At 47.5% G+C, this 14,941-nt stretch overlaps 1 protein-coding gene across 1 annotated transcript in view; it reads left to right on the forward strand.

Annotated features, from left to right (window-relative positions):
- The first annotated feature begins 431 nt into the window (after positions 1-431).
- The window catches only part of ELF4 (E74 like ETS transcription factor 4), a 41,514-nt gene continuing 27,004 nt past the window's right edge, over positions 432-14,941 (forward strand). The window contains exon 1 of the mRNA XM_081043414.1: positions 432-698. The gene's annotated coding sequence lies outside the window, so the exon portion shown is untranslated. The remainder of the gene's footprint in view (positions 699-14,941) is intronic.

Raw genomic sequence — 14,941 nt, forward strand, 5'->3', positions numbered from 1 at the left:
AGAAGGGGACATGATCTTTCTTCCAGCACCCTAACTCTGGCTGCCTTTGCACCTGCTGTGCCAGCTCCTCTCTCTCCAGCCTTTACCTCATTCATATCCTCTTGGCCTTCCCAAACCAGGAGGGCTCAGGCTCGACTTCCCATGGGCTCTGCGGCAGCCCTGCCCTCGCCGTCCCCTGGGGACGAGAGAGCCTAAAGGGGAAGGACAGGCCGAGGGACCCTCCCTGGCACTGCTCTCCCTGCTTTACTGTCGCCTGCAGCGGGCCACGGATGGAGGGACGCTGCTTCCACCAAGACGCCTCCTCCCTCCCTCGCGCCCTCCCCCACCCCGCTAGCCCGCGGTCCCTCCCGTCGGTCCCTCCCTCCTGCTCTTCCCTCCCTCCCGCCCAGCCTCCTTCGCGCCCGCCCCAGCAGCCGCCTGCGGGGACGTGTGTGGCTCTGGTGCAATTTCCCCTTTCGCTCGGTTGTCTCAGCGCAGGTCTCCGCTGGCTTGTGCCCCCTCCCCGGGAGCCCCCGCCGCCCCTGCCGCCGGCCTGGCCCCCCCGCCCGAGTCCACCCCGCCCCCCGGAGTCGTTTTCTCCGGGGCGCCACCGATTCACCTGGTATTTGCATCTCGCCCTCCAACTTGCCTTTGGCGGCGCGACGTGTGGGAGAGCCCTTGCGCCTCGCCCGCCCCGACCGGCCTGCCCCCGCGCTGAGGTGAGTCACGGGCGCGGGGACGCGGGGGCAGGCGGGCAGGGAGGAGAGAAGGGAGGGAAGAAGGGAGGGGGCGGCCGCGGGGACCGACGCGGCGCCGCGCTCAACTTCCACTTCTCCTTTCGCCGGCGCCGAAGTCCCGGCGCCACTTACCCGGCCAGGCTTCCGAGGGGAGAAGGCGGGCTGGCGGGGCTGGGGACCCGTGTCTCGGCCCCCGGAGCGGGGAGGGGAGCACGGCGACCGACCTGGCCGGGCGACCGAGCCCACTCCGCCTCAGGTACGTCGATGGCGCGGGTTCTTCGAGCCTTCGGGGACCTCGAAAAGTTTGCCTGAAGGCGGGATCCGGGGCGCCGGGGCCCCAGAGTGAAGGGGTTGAGGGGCCCAGGGAAGGCGGGGAGAGCGCGGCGTGTTGAGTCCCGCCCTTGCCTCGCCCCACCGTGTGTGTGTTCGGGAACGTGGGCTCCTGATCCCGGGTTAGAAGCAGAATCAACTTTCAGAGGCGGGGTGGGGGGGGGCTAGTTTTCCCGTGCCCTGGGCGGCCCGGGTTCCTTGACGGGTGCGGTGGTGACAGCAGGCCCCCAGAAGCTGGGTGCTCGAGGGCAGGAGGTCGGACGCGACTGTAGCGGGGCTGTTAAGATTTGTCCGGTGGCCCATAGGGTTTCTGGGGCCAGGCGTCTTAGGGTAAAAGACACACACACACACACACACGAATAATTGAATCGCCAAAATAGAGACCTCTTGGCGGGGACTGGAGTTCGCGTGTGAGCCAGCCGCCGGCCTTCCCGCTCCCGCGCGTTCCCGCTGCTCTCCCGAGTTCTCCCGCCCCTCTGTTCCCTCTTCAGCGGCCGCCTAGGGAAGTCCGCATCCACCCAGCGCGGGACCCCCTGCCAACAGCGCCGTGCTTTTGGAGAGTGCTGAGGCGGTAGTGCCCTTATGAATTCCTGGTCCCTCCACCGCACCCAACTCTGCCGCCCTTTCCTCACTACTGTGTGCGGGGCCATGGCCTTTCCGACCAGAGTCACCTCCTGACCCCTTGGCACCTGGCTCAGCCAGGTTCTCCCTGGCTGCGCCCACCACCACACCCCAGCCAGGGGATTTGATAGCCATTTGATTCCTGCCCCTCATCCCTCGGACGGAGATTAAGGCCTGTCTGGTCCTGCAGCTTCTTCTGGTTAATGTTTGACAGTTCATTGTGGCTAATCATTTTAATTAGCTCTTAAAGTGGGGAGGAACAGTTAACCTTGGACTTCTCGATTTTTGCCTGGTGGGGCCTCAAATGGGAGGAGTGCTGGGGAGGTGGGGAGGTAGGAGCGGAAGTGAGGTCACCACCCCAGGGCCTGAGTCGCCACTGCTGGGCCCTGAACAGCTGGTGGGCACGCCCATCGGGGATTCACCCTGTGAGATGACCCCTGGCCCGAGTGCCAGGTGAGAGGGGGGTGAAGGGACCAGATCTAGTTCTCCCCTTTGACATTGAAAATGCCCAGGGAACACATATGCCTGGCAAGAATGCCCTGCAGTTAGTTACACAGAGTTTAACCACTTGTAAGGCGCTTTCTCACATTAAATCAGTGGACCCAGAGCAGAAACAGCCTACCAGGGAGTTATCTTGAGTTAAGTGAAGGACTGAGCTATCCTGGATGACTTCCTATGCCGGCTGGTGTAGGGAAGAGGCTTCCTTGCATATGGTTGTCACTAGCCTGGGTTCAAAGGCTGGGATGTCTTGTGGGGGGAGGGGGGCATTGAGTAGGCTCCACGTTGCCACCCTCACCCAGCCTCCACTGTGAGCCGAAGGAGTGGCTTGTTTGCAACTATGTCTGGCATTCCTCCCACTGCTGCACTGTTTGCTCCCTCGTTGCTCAGGAACTGGCGCCCACCCCTGGACAAGCTGGGGGCCTGTAACCCACCCTCCCCCTACTTAGGGCTAAGTGGTAGCACAGTGGCTTCTGTCGCCTCTATCCTATATTGGGAGTTAAAAATAAGGGTGCTGTGGTCTGTCTTTCATGGACCTGATTGGTAGGATGTGCAAAAATGCCCCTAGCCTGCAAAAATCAGGGCTTTTGTCCCCAAGAGGCCCTGCCAGACAAAGGCTGAGCAGAGGGCTTTCCCAGAGAAATCCCTGCTCCTAAGCTTGGCCTTGGTCCTCACCACCCGCCCCCAACTTTCTCATTTTTCCCTCCAATCCCTAGAGCCAGACTGTCTGCATCTAAATCCAGCTTCCTTATTTACTAGCCTTGTGATCCCAGTCAACTGCACGCCTCAGTTTCCTCATCTGTCTAATGGGACCTACTTCATAAGGTTGAGTTGAAGGTTGAATACATCAATACACATAAGTTGCTTATCAGAAACGTATGACACACAGTAAGTGTGGACTAGCGTGGTGATATTGCCTAATGCAGTGCCTAACGCTCAGATTCAACTCAGCCAGCATTTACTAAGAGCTAGTTCCAGGACCAGGCACCAGTGGCAGTGAGAAAAATATGTCAGTGAAGAGGACACTGCCCACATTCTCAGATTGTATATATGGTTGGTGTGGGCTACAGTTGGGGTGGGAGATGTGAGAGGGGCCGGGGAGAGTGGCTAGGTCATCTATGTAAACAACCATAAGTCAAAGCCAGGCTGGAATCCTTGAGCCAGTGTGGGGAGCTAGGTACCCCAGACTTGGAGGCCTCTCCTGGCCTGGGGACCCTTGGCTGGGTTCTGGTCTGGATGCTCCCCTGGACGGAGACCTGTCCTTGGGTTTGGGAGACCTGGTTCCTGCATGGGTTGCAGGTGACGAGCATTCAGTAACATCATTTGTTGGGTTCCAGGGCAGGCTGGCATTATTTAGGGTGAACCCCAAACACCCGTCTAGTCCCAGGAGTGGCAGGACCCATGCCTGTCATGTCCCCTGCATCTCCCGATGGTCCCTGCTGAGCTGGGAAGGGCTTCGGGCAGCCTCCTCTCCTCAGTCTTGGGTCTGACCCCAGCATGGGCTTGGGCATCTCTCTGGGATTTCTAAACTATAAAGAGGTTTCTGGCTTCTCTGCCAATTTATTTTCTTTGTGGTTTGCAGACTGAAAACTAGTTCTGTAGGGGAGAAAAGAAACTCACACAAGGTACCCAGAATCCCATGGGCGCTTTCCTAGGGGTCAGGGGCTTTTCTCATCAACACCAACCTGCCTGCAAATCTCGGCTGCGGAGCCTTGTGTGGCCTGTAATCGTGGCCCTGCCACTAATGTCCTGTAGCCTGGGCCCCAGCACTGATTGCCAAGGAACTGCTGGTTGAGGAGCATATGAGAGTTCTGACCTCATAAGGGTTGCTGAGTTTCGATTCAACAGACATTTATTAACACCTACTGTGTGTCCAACCTGTGCTAGGTGCTATGTGGGAGGTGCGAAGGAGGTGGAGGGAGATGACAAAGACAGCGAAACAATCAGAGGCCAGAGAAGCAGCTAGGCCAATGGTTGGTCAGGTGCTAATTGTGCTCCTTGGAGCAGGGGCCAGAGGCAGCCAGGGCTCTGAGGTCAGCAGCAGCTAGAGGAGGGAGGGAAGGCTTTGTGAGAGCTGCACTTCAAGCTAGACCTTGAAGTGGGGTGGGGCAACATGGGGGAGATTTGGGTAGGTAGAAAGGGGAGAAGACACACCTTTCTCTCCCTTCCCTGGCCATAGACTGACCTTGGAAGCCTGGATAATTGGTTTGGCAAATGCATGTCACATAAAAGACCAGGTCAGCTAGTGGGTGCAGACCCCAAGCTCTATTCCAGGAGATATAAAGTAGCTGACCCAGACTAGAGACCCGCCTGTATTGATAAGACACAAAGGACGGCCAGGTTTTCCCTGCCACCCAAGCTGAGGGGATTTCATTTTGAACCCCCCCAACACACACACACACACACACACACACACACACACACAGGCCCTGGTGAGAAGAGAGAGAAAAGAAAGATAGGGGGCACCAAAGGGACAGGAAAACTGACATGCTACTGGTTTTCATGGCAGGCACAGGCTGGTTGGGTCCCAACTTCCCCAGGCTTCTGGGAGTTCTCTGGAAGTCCAGAGGTTCGGGTGGAGGACAGCGATTTGTATTTTCTCATCCATCTGGGAACCAAAGGGTCTAGAGAGTCCTGCGTGTTGCTACCCAGACCACCTGGCAAGGGCAAAAACTAGCCATATATTTGTTCTGCTGCTTTTGTGTCTCCCGTGGCTGGGTGGAGACGGAGGACTTAGCCCTTGTTGGGTTTAATTGGATATAAACACCTACATACACATACAGCCTCCACACATCACTTTTCATCTCTCACTGCCCCCTTTGTCCTGCCCCCTCCCTAGGACACTGCAACAACGCAGGAACACACCAGAGTGCCCTGACTTCTTGGCTGGGAAATTGTGTCCTAAAGTGAGTTTCTTTGCAAAGAGACCCCAGCCTGCTTCCAGGGTAAGAAGGAGGATTGCGCAGCAAGGAAGGGTGTTTCATGCAGGAGGGTCTGCAAGAGAAAGTGCCAGAACATTTCTCAGACAGACCAGCAAGAAGCAACCTTGCTCTGGTTGAGTAAGCTTTGTCTTAGGCTCCCACTTTCTCGATGGATCGTTTTCTTGTTCCGGTTCTGGCACTTGCTGCTTTTCAGTCCACCTTCCCTTCCTGAAGCTTCCTTTCCTCTTCTAGTCTAACCCAATATGAGAAGCATATTTTCCAGAGGAGGGGAATAGCACAGGCTCTCTGCTTTCATATCCCAGACCTACCACTCACTGCCTGTGTGACTGTGGGCTCATCACTTAACCTCTCTGGGTCTCAGTGCTTACCTCATAGGGTTGGAGTGAGGATTAAAGGGAAACATGCATGTAAAGCTCTCAGCATGGTGCCTGGCACAGAGTAACCACTCAATAAATGCTAACTGTTATTATTCTTGTGGTTATTATTATTGTTGCTGTTATCATTTTCCCTCCATACATCCTTGACTTCGTCAGGCTCCAGGGATCAATTGCTTCTTTGGCAGGGCTGGAGGGCATGCCGTACCCATTTCTGAAACCAAAAAGGAGATTTTCCAGATCTTTCTGCTAACTTTCTGCTAATGCTCCCATCACACAGGATAAGGAGGGGATGTGGAAGAAGGTGTGTGTGTGTGATATAGTCTTTCCTAGTGGCAGGCAGTGCTGTGGTGAAGAGTGAAAGTCAAGTCTTTAATATTTTTATTAACATTACCATCTTTATCTCTTCACCACTTTCATCTTGAGTATCATTTGGTCCAGGAATCAGAGTAAATTAGTTCCTCTGAGGGCAGGACTCACATTCCACCCCTGGCGAATATTTAGCAATCATCAGTTTGTTGTTCTTACACTACTGAATGTCAACCTCTGGGAGCCAACTGGCCGATGCTGCTCACTTTCTCCCTCCTCTTGCAAGAATAGATAATGGCTCCAGTCTGGCCCAATGCCCAGAGCCCTGGGGTTGTGGTTGGGGTACTGCCTTTGACCAGAAGAGTTCCTAGACATTCCTATTCCAAAGGCCTCCCAGAAAGGAACTTAGAGGTTCCATCTGCTATCAAATGCACTGTTCACTTGAAGAGCCTGTGGCCACCCGCAGGGCCAGGAGGCCCAGGATAAACTGGATCACCCTTGGACCACCCCTGAGCTACTTCACTTAGTCCCTTGGTTCCCATCCCTCAGGATAGAGCTGCTAGGCCTCAGGGGATGGGAGAGTGGGCAATTAGTCTTAACCTCCCCAAATTCCTGATGACCTGATAACAAGGAGGTACTTAGACATACATTTAAGAGATAATATCTTTTTTCCCATAATGCCCTCAGAGGATAAGAGACTAGTTCAGCTCTGCTGATTCTCTGAGAATCCATGCACAGAAAACACCTGTCTCATTAGGTGACCACTTTTGGCTCCACGCTAATCTTAAACACACGCAGACACACACACGTGCAGACACACGCGCACACACAGAACTGCCCAGCCCTCTGCTGTGAAGGATTTAAACCCAATTCTAGGGCTGTAGTAATACATATGCACTTAGCCCCACAGCAGGCAGAGCTGAAGTGCCAACCAGCCTATGGCACTTCAGGTTTATAGATTGGGTGATGATGGGGCCTATGGCTTATTTAGAGGAAGATCATTTTTCTCAGCTTCACTGGGGAAGGCTTCTTGGAAGTGAGAGGGCAGATGGCTTTTCAAAAGAGGAAAGAGAAAGCATGGGCTGTGCTATAGGGGCATTCCAAGCAATGTGGACAATAACATTGGCATGAGTGAGCAAAAGATAACACAACATAATCAGCACACTCAGTAAGTCCCAAGGTTCAGAATTTGTCTCCACTGGTGGCACCAACGAATGTGTTTTCTAGGAGAACATGGTGTTTGCTTCTTTTGTCTTTACTGCTGTTACAAAATAAAATTCTCCATAGTTGAATTATATTGTAATGTGACTTAGTAAAATTACACAGTAAGTGTTTGCTGCTGTTATTTTATCCAGGATGGGGACCTTTTACTTTCTCTTTATTTAAGAGCTTTATTGAGGTAATATTGACATACAAGAAACTGCACATATTTAAAAGGTGCAATTTGATAATATTTGACATATGTATATACTTGTGAAACCATCACCCTGAAAGTTTCCTTGTACACCTTTGCAGTCCCTCATGCTCATCATGAGCAACGGTTTATCCGCTTTCTGTCACTATTGATTAGTATGCATTTTCTTTTTTTAATTATAAATATATTTGATATATAACTGTAAATTTAAGGTGTGCAACATGTTAATTTGATGCATTAATATATTGGAATATGACTGCCATTGTGATAATTAACCTTCCTATTACTTTACACAATTATCTGTTTTTAGTGGTGATAATGATCTAGTGTCTTAGCAAGTTTAATTAATGTAATACAATATTTTCCTATATACGCTATACTGTGCAGCAGAGCTCTACAGCTTATTTACTACTCATTGTAATAGTTTACATTGTCTAGAGTTTTATATAAAATGGAATCATTATAGCATGTATTCTTTCTGTATGGCTTCTTTCATTCAGCATACATATTTATTTTAAGATCCATCCATTTTATATACATCAGTATTTCATTCCATTTTATTGGACAGATATACCATACATCATTTATTTATTTATCAGTTGATGGACATTTGGTGGGTTCCCCTCCCAGTTTTTGACTATTACAAACAAAGCTGCTACCTATACACATTTTTGTACAGATCTTTCTATGGCTATATATGTCTTTTTCTCTTGGTTCCATACGTAGGGATGCATTGGCTGAATCATACAGAAATTGTAGGTTCAACTTTTGAAAAAACTGTCAAGCCGTTTTACAAAGTGGCTGCACCATTTTACATTCCTACCAACAGTATATGAGAGTTCCGGTTGCTCCACATCCTTGCCAAAACTTGGTGTGGGCAGTCTTTTTAATTTTAGCCATTCTAACAGGTGTGTGGTGGTAACTCATTGTGGTTTTAATTTGTATTTCCCTAAAGAATGATGATGTTCAACATCTTTTCATGTACTTATTTGTCACCCATATATCTTCTTTAGTGAGATGTCTGTTCAAATCTTTTGCCCATTTTGAAATTGTTTTGTATTTTCTTTTTCTTGTAGTTGAGTTTTGAGAGTTCTTTATATGTTCTGGATACAAGATCTTTATCAGAGACATGCTTTGCAAAGATTTTCTCCAAGCCTGTGGCTGGCTTTTCAGTCTCTTCACAGTGTTTTTGAAGAGCAGAAGTTTTTAATTTCGATAATGTCCAACTAACCAATTTTTATTTTTATGGATGTATCTAAGAACTCTTCACGTAGTCAAGAATATTTTGTCTACTGTTTGCTTTGAGAAGTTTTAGAGTTTTATGCTTTACATTTTGGTCTATGATCCATTTCAAGTTAATTTTCCTGTATGGTGAAAAGTATGGATCCAAATTCATTTTTTTTCTTTTTACATATGAATATCTAATTATTCCATTCCCATTTATTGAAAAAGCTATCATTAGTCTACTGCAATTGTCCTTATATATGTGGGCTTATTTCTGACCTCTATATATTCTGTTTCATTGATTGAACTATTTGTTTATCTTTATACCATTGCCAATTGTTTTGATTACTGTAGCTTCAGAATCATTCTTGAAATCAGGTAGTGGTAGCTCTCCAACTTTGTTCGTTTTCAAAGTTGTTTTCTTTTTACCCCATTCTAGGTCATTTGCAAATCCATATGAATTTTAGAATCAGATTGTTGATGTCATCTTTTTACATCTGAATTTATTAATTGCTTTAACAGATATGCTTGGCTGTGTTTTTGTGGTCTTATTTTATAACCATGGATGACACTGATGTTACTGTCATTTTAGAAGATGCTTAATCTTCTCATTGGTAGTCTAAAAAATTCCTTAACTTTACTATGGATTTGCAAAATAGGACTACTTATTTGCTTTGCATTTATAACCCGTTTTTTGTAATGCACCAAACTAATATTGATGGCCTTTTGTAAATATCTGAGTATTATATCTGTAAAGAACTGATTGGGTCTGTTCTAAATTATAATTATATATGTTGCTCCTAACATTCTTTTATTTTTTTATTGTTTTTTATTATTTTTTTAATCTTTTATGTTTTATTCCCATCCCCCCACTCCTTTTGGTAACCATCAGCTTGTTCGCTATATCGATGGGTCTGTTTCTGTTTTTTGTTTATTCACTTCTTTTGTTTTTCTTTAGATTCCATATGTAAGTGATATCATATGGTATTTGTCTTTCTCTGACTTATTTCACTTTGTGTAACACCTTCTAGGTCCATCCATGTTGTCACAAATGGCAAGATTTCATTCTTTTTTATTGCTGAATATTTGTGCGTGTGTGTGTGTGTTTGTGTGTGTGTAATACATTTTCTTTATCCATTCATCTACTGATGGATATCTAGGTTGCTTACATGTCTTGGCTATTACTAGTCATGCTGCCATGAACATAGGGGGGCATATATCTTTTTGAATGCGTGTTTTTGTTTTCTTCAGTTAAATACCCAGAAGTGGAATTGCTGGATTATATGGCAGCTCTGTTTAGTTTTTCGAGAAATCTCCATACTGTTTTCCATAGTGGCTGTACCAATTTACAATCCCACCAACAGTGTATGAGAATAATCCATTTTTGGTGAATGGGTCCATGATTATCTGCTCCATACATCATTTTACAGATGTCAATCATATCCTTTTTCAGTCTTGTCTGTCTAGACAACAAAAGGCCTCTTTAAAAAAAAATTAAAAAAAAAGCTTGTTCTCATATAGTTGTCCATCCATCCCATTCTTTTGAATCATTTTAGCTTTTAGAACTAATCCAGCATCATGAAATCTTTTCCAAGGGTCCAGTAACAAAATCAGTACTCAGTATCCCTGGGGTAGAAGCACTGATTTTGTACAAAGAGACGGTGCTTTGATGATGACCTGATTGATCATCAGCTGCCTTCTAGATGCTGCTTGGAATAAATGGCTCTAGCTGTTATGTGTTTCCCCTAACAGAGGCTTGCAGCAAAAGTGGACAAGTACTGTTTGAACCTGGAGACCTTTGCCCTCTAACTATTCTTTTTTTTTTTTAATTAATTTATTTATTAGTTTCAGGTGTACAAAACAAGGTAATACTTAGACGTTCATCATTTATATCCCTCATACTGTGAACCCCCCTCCCCCCATCCACTATCCCTCCGACCTCACACTGAACCATCACATTATATATATAAAATTATAGTTGGCATTCATTAATGTTTAGCTTCTGGTGTACAATGCCATGATCAGGTATCCACAGTATCCCTGAGGTGGTCTCCCAAATAGGACGCATGTCCATCGGATACCCAACAAAATCTTTACAACATTATAGAATACCTTCCCCAAATTAATTTTCAAAAAAAAAACCCTGAGGCCATCTTGTGGTTACCAGCTGCTTCCAAATCCCTTCACCTTTCCCCTTATCCCCAACCCCCTCCCACACACCCATCTAACCACTCTCGGTTTTTTCTCTGCGTCCCCAAAACTGTCTCTGATTAGTTCATTCACATAGTCTTTTTTTTAGATTCCATATATAAGTGAGATCATATGGTACTTGTCTTTCTCTTTCTGACTTATTTCACTTAACATAATGTTCTCTAGATCCATCCATGTTGCTGCAAATGATAAGATTTCTTTCTTCTTTACGGCTGCGTAATACTCCATTGTATAAATGTACCACAGCTTCTTAATCCAGTCATCTACCGATGGGCATTTCGGTTGTTTCCATATCTTGGCTATTGTGTAAAGTGCTGCAATAAACATAGGAGTGCATACAGATTTTTGAATTGGAGTTTTGGATTTCTCCGGGTAGATGCCTAGGAGTGGAATTACTGGATCATAGGGTAGTTCCATTTTCAGATTCCTGAGATACCTCCATACTGTTTTCCATAGTGGCTGCACTAATCTGCAGTCCCACCAACAGTGCACTAGCGTTCCCTTTTCTCCACATCCGCGCCAGCATTTGTTGTTTGTTGATTTATTGATAATAGCCATTTTGACTGGAGTGAGGTGGTATCTCATTGTGGTTTTTATTTGCATTTCTCTGATGTGCCCTCTAACTATTCTTAACCCCACCCCTAGACTGTACCTATCAGGACCTGGGGTCTCTTTTCTAGAGATCTTACTCAGGCTGAGAATTTACATGGACTTAATTCATGAATGCCCATGTCTGCATTAGAGTCGGGAGAAGATGAGATAGGCCTTAATCCCATGGATTTTACTGCTTGTTGAGGAAACACATACACATGAAATAATTAAAGAGCAATTCAAGACTTGTGGGATTAAGAGATCTTGTGGAAATTAAGGGCTATGGGAGTTTAGAGAAGGGGGCTCCATGGATGTGAACTCTAGTTATCAGGGTATAACTAGCTCGCTCCATGGGTTTGGGGAACTTGGTTGGGACATTGCTGGATGGGTACTATTTGATAAACCAAAACAGAGCAGCAAGGGCATGGTAAGCCTGAGAAACTCTGTCAATGAGCCTGGAATGTTTCCTCAGGGGACTATGAGGAGACCACTGGGCTTGAAGCCCAGGCTTGAGTTGGGAAATCATGGGAAACAAGGCTGAGTAGGTAGGGTGGGGTCAGACTGTAAAGGACCTTTGGAAACCAAGCAGAGGAGTTTGGACTGTAGAGCTCTGCCGAGTATGGCTGGTGTGGCCATAGCCATAGATCTAAACGTGTGCCCTGGAGTAGGAGTTGTTGGTACCAGCTCAAAGGCTGAGGGAGGAGGGAGGCAGAGGCAGGGCCACGACTGGAACTTAATCTCCACCCAGTCAAGTGGGCTTTCTGCTGCACCATGCCTAGTAGTTGGCTTTTTCAAAGGCTTTCACATCTACTCTGTATAACTTCTTAACAGAGACCACAGGCTTTGGGAATAGATGGTGAAGGCCTTGTCTCTCCGTGGCTAATGGTATGATGGGAGGCAGAGCCACCAAGAAACACCCCTGGCTCACCTACCCTATTGCTCTGGAGCCACTCCTTAGGTTAAAGCAAGGTAGCTCCAGATGGTGCTTTAAAGTGAAAATGTGTTCAAGAGAGAGGTGACATATTAACTCATTAACACATGAACATTAAATGGCTTATATGTCTGAATGGTGGGAAAATCATTCCTGGGGAGATGGGATGGCGGCCTGTGTAGCCCTGGCTGCTACTAAGGTCAATAAGCTTGAGAGAAGCTCTGGGTAGCATGAGAGGGGGGAGGGAGGCCCTAGGCTGCAAGAGCCACGTGACATGGCATGCCTGTTACATAGCCCATTAATGGCAAAATTGCCTGAGCAGAGGTTTCCCAAACTTTCCCACTCAAGTGCCCCAAATTATTGAATTGTTTGCTATACACCTACAAGTACACAGTCTCATAAAAATTTCTTTGAAGTATGGCATTTTATCTTAAGTGTGAATGTTGCAATCTACTGTCTAAATATATTTAATTGATTTATCAGTGAATGAAATGGAAATCCCTGGAAGATGAGCAAGGTTGGATTGTGGCTTTGATTCCTGCTGTGGAGCTTGGTCAGCTTTGGCAAGCAGGCCCTGTCCCTGTGGGACCTGCCCACCAACTGATCAGAAGTTGGACTTTCAGCATCTTACTCCAAATGCTGGAAGGGAAATATATTGCCTGCAACATGTTCATTTGCTTACTGTCCCCATCCTGTCCCCTTCCTTGGTTTAAATCTAAACCCTATGTTCTGGGGGAAAGTTGTTGGAATTTGGGTGGGTGAGCAGATCCCAGGGTGGGATGGAGACAGCGTGGGACCCATGAGGTTCTGAAGTTTGGGCATGGATTGCTTGAGGCCATGCCCATGGATTCTCTGGCCTTTCCTCCTCCACCACGCTCAGCCTGCAGCTCCTCATTCCTCCCCACCTTTAGCTTGGAGTCGTTACGGTACTCTGCTGTTAAAAAAAAAAAAAAAAAACCAAAAACCAAAAACACACACAAAACTCTGCCTGTCCTCTCAGAGCCTTTTCAGTGTTGTCCCCACTCATCTCTTAGTGGCTGAGAACAAAATTGCTGAGGGGCACTCTAAGCCAAATTGTCCCCTCAGCAGCCCAAGTACCTCATTCTTGCCCCTGCAGCCTAAAGACAGACATGACAGTATAGAAGAAACAAAGCATGCTCTCCCCCAGCTTAGGCAAGGTGGATAAAGCACTATGAATATTCAGGTTTCAGTAGAGCCTTCATCCACACCCCCTTCCTGTGGGGGTGGGGAGTGGGGGTTCTCCGGACTGCCTGTAGTGACGAAACCACAGCAGGTAGGGCCCTGGGCAGGCTGGTGGGGCGGGGCAGCCAGCTGGGTGAGGCCCAGATTCCCCAGGCTGATAGGGCAGCCTGTAAACACCCAGCAAGGGGAGGGGGCAGAGGGCAGGCGACCAGATGGCAGGAGAAGGGGCGAACCGGAGGCCAGGCCTAGCTGCAGGAAGTGGGACTTGATGTGGAAACATCCTGTCCAGCAGGAGTTAGACCAGCGTCTATCAGTGATCACTCCCTTCACCGTGGAGGCAAGCTCAGCACAAGGTGGGGCTGCCTGCTAGGCCAAGAACCTGATTCCTGCCGTTTGCAAAGGGCATGATCAATTGGTTTCTACTATAGGTTATTCTCCCACCTAGCACTGCTGGCAAGGAAACCAGGACCAAGCTACCCTCTCCCCTCACCATGGAGAAAGGCCCAGTAGAATTGTATGAGAGAATTTATCTCTCATGGCAAAGTCCTGGTCATCACTAGCAGTGAGGAGCATTGATTGGAACATCTAATTGTGTCCAAGGCCTCTTGCAGCACTCCGAGAAGAACCATATAGCTGACAGGCCATTCTATTCCATCTTGCAGTGCTTTATAATTAGAACCTCGGAGCTGGCGGAACCTTTGCAAGGGGTAACCAAACTCATCTGCTTCACTTTACAAATGGGGACGTTGGCATTCAGATAGGGACATGGCCACACTCATGGCAGAACTAAATTAAAGCCCCTGTTCTAAAGCATTTTCCATTGCCTATCCTGTTGCTTTAGGTCCAGCTGCCAGCCCTCACACATAGGACTGGCCCTGCCTTGCTCACTCACTGAACCTTGGCAGTTAAATCCTTGCTGAGGGTTATGGGGAGGCTGATAGAGAGAAAGAGCCCCAGAGTCATATATCAGAAAACCTGGAGTCTGGCCTGAGCTGTTCCATCAACTTGTGTGTAGCCTTTGGTAAGCTGCTACCCCTCTCTGGGCCTCATTTTTGTTTGTTTGTTTTTTAAAGTAATAGCTTTATTAGATATAGTTCAATACCATATAATTCACCCAATTAAAGTGTATGAGTCACTGGCTTTTAGTATGCTGGGAGTTGTACATCCATCACTGTTATCCATCTTAGAATATTTTCATCACCCTATATAGAAACTATACCCATTAACAGTCACTCCCAATTTCCCCCCAACCTCTGGAGCTCAGTTTTGAAGAGAGATTTGTTACAATATTGTTTCGGGCGGGGGGAGGGGGGGGTGGGGAATCCAGCAATGTTGTTCAGGCAGATTGGCTAACCCAGTTTACCGAGAACTTAGATACGAAGTTCTACTACAGAGAAGAGTAGGGTGGGCCCAGTGGTAAACCCCTGGCCATGGGCCTGACACCTGTGAGGTGCTCAGGGCTGACTTTCCATAAATATTTGAATAAACATGTGAACCAACACCCCAAGATAAGAACTCACATTTACATTACGTGTAAGCCAAGAGCCAGTGTATATTTTTGGGGCAGGGACCGTGCC

Source organism: Rhinolophus hipposideros (assembly GCF_964194185.1).
Source record: "Rhinolophus hipposideros genome assembly, chromosome: X".
NCBI lineage: Eukaryota > Metazoa > Chordata > Mammalia > Chiroptera > Rhinolophidae > Rhinolophus > Rhinolophus hipposideros.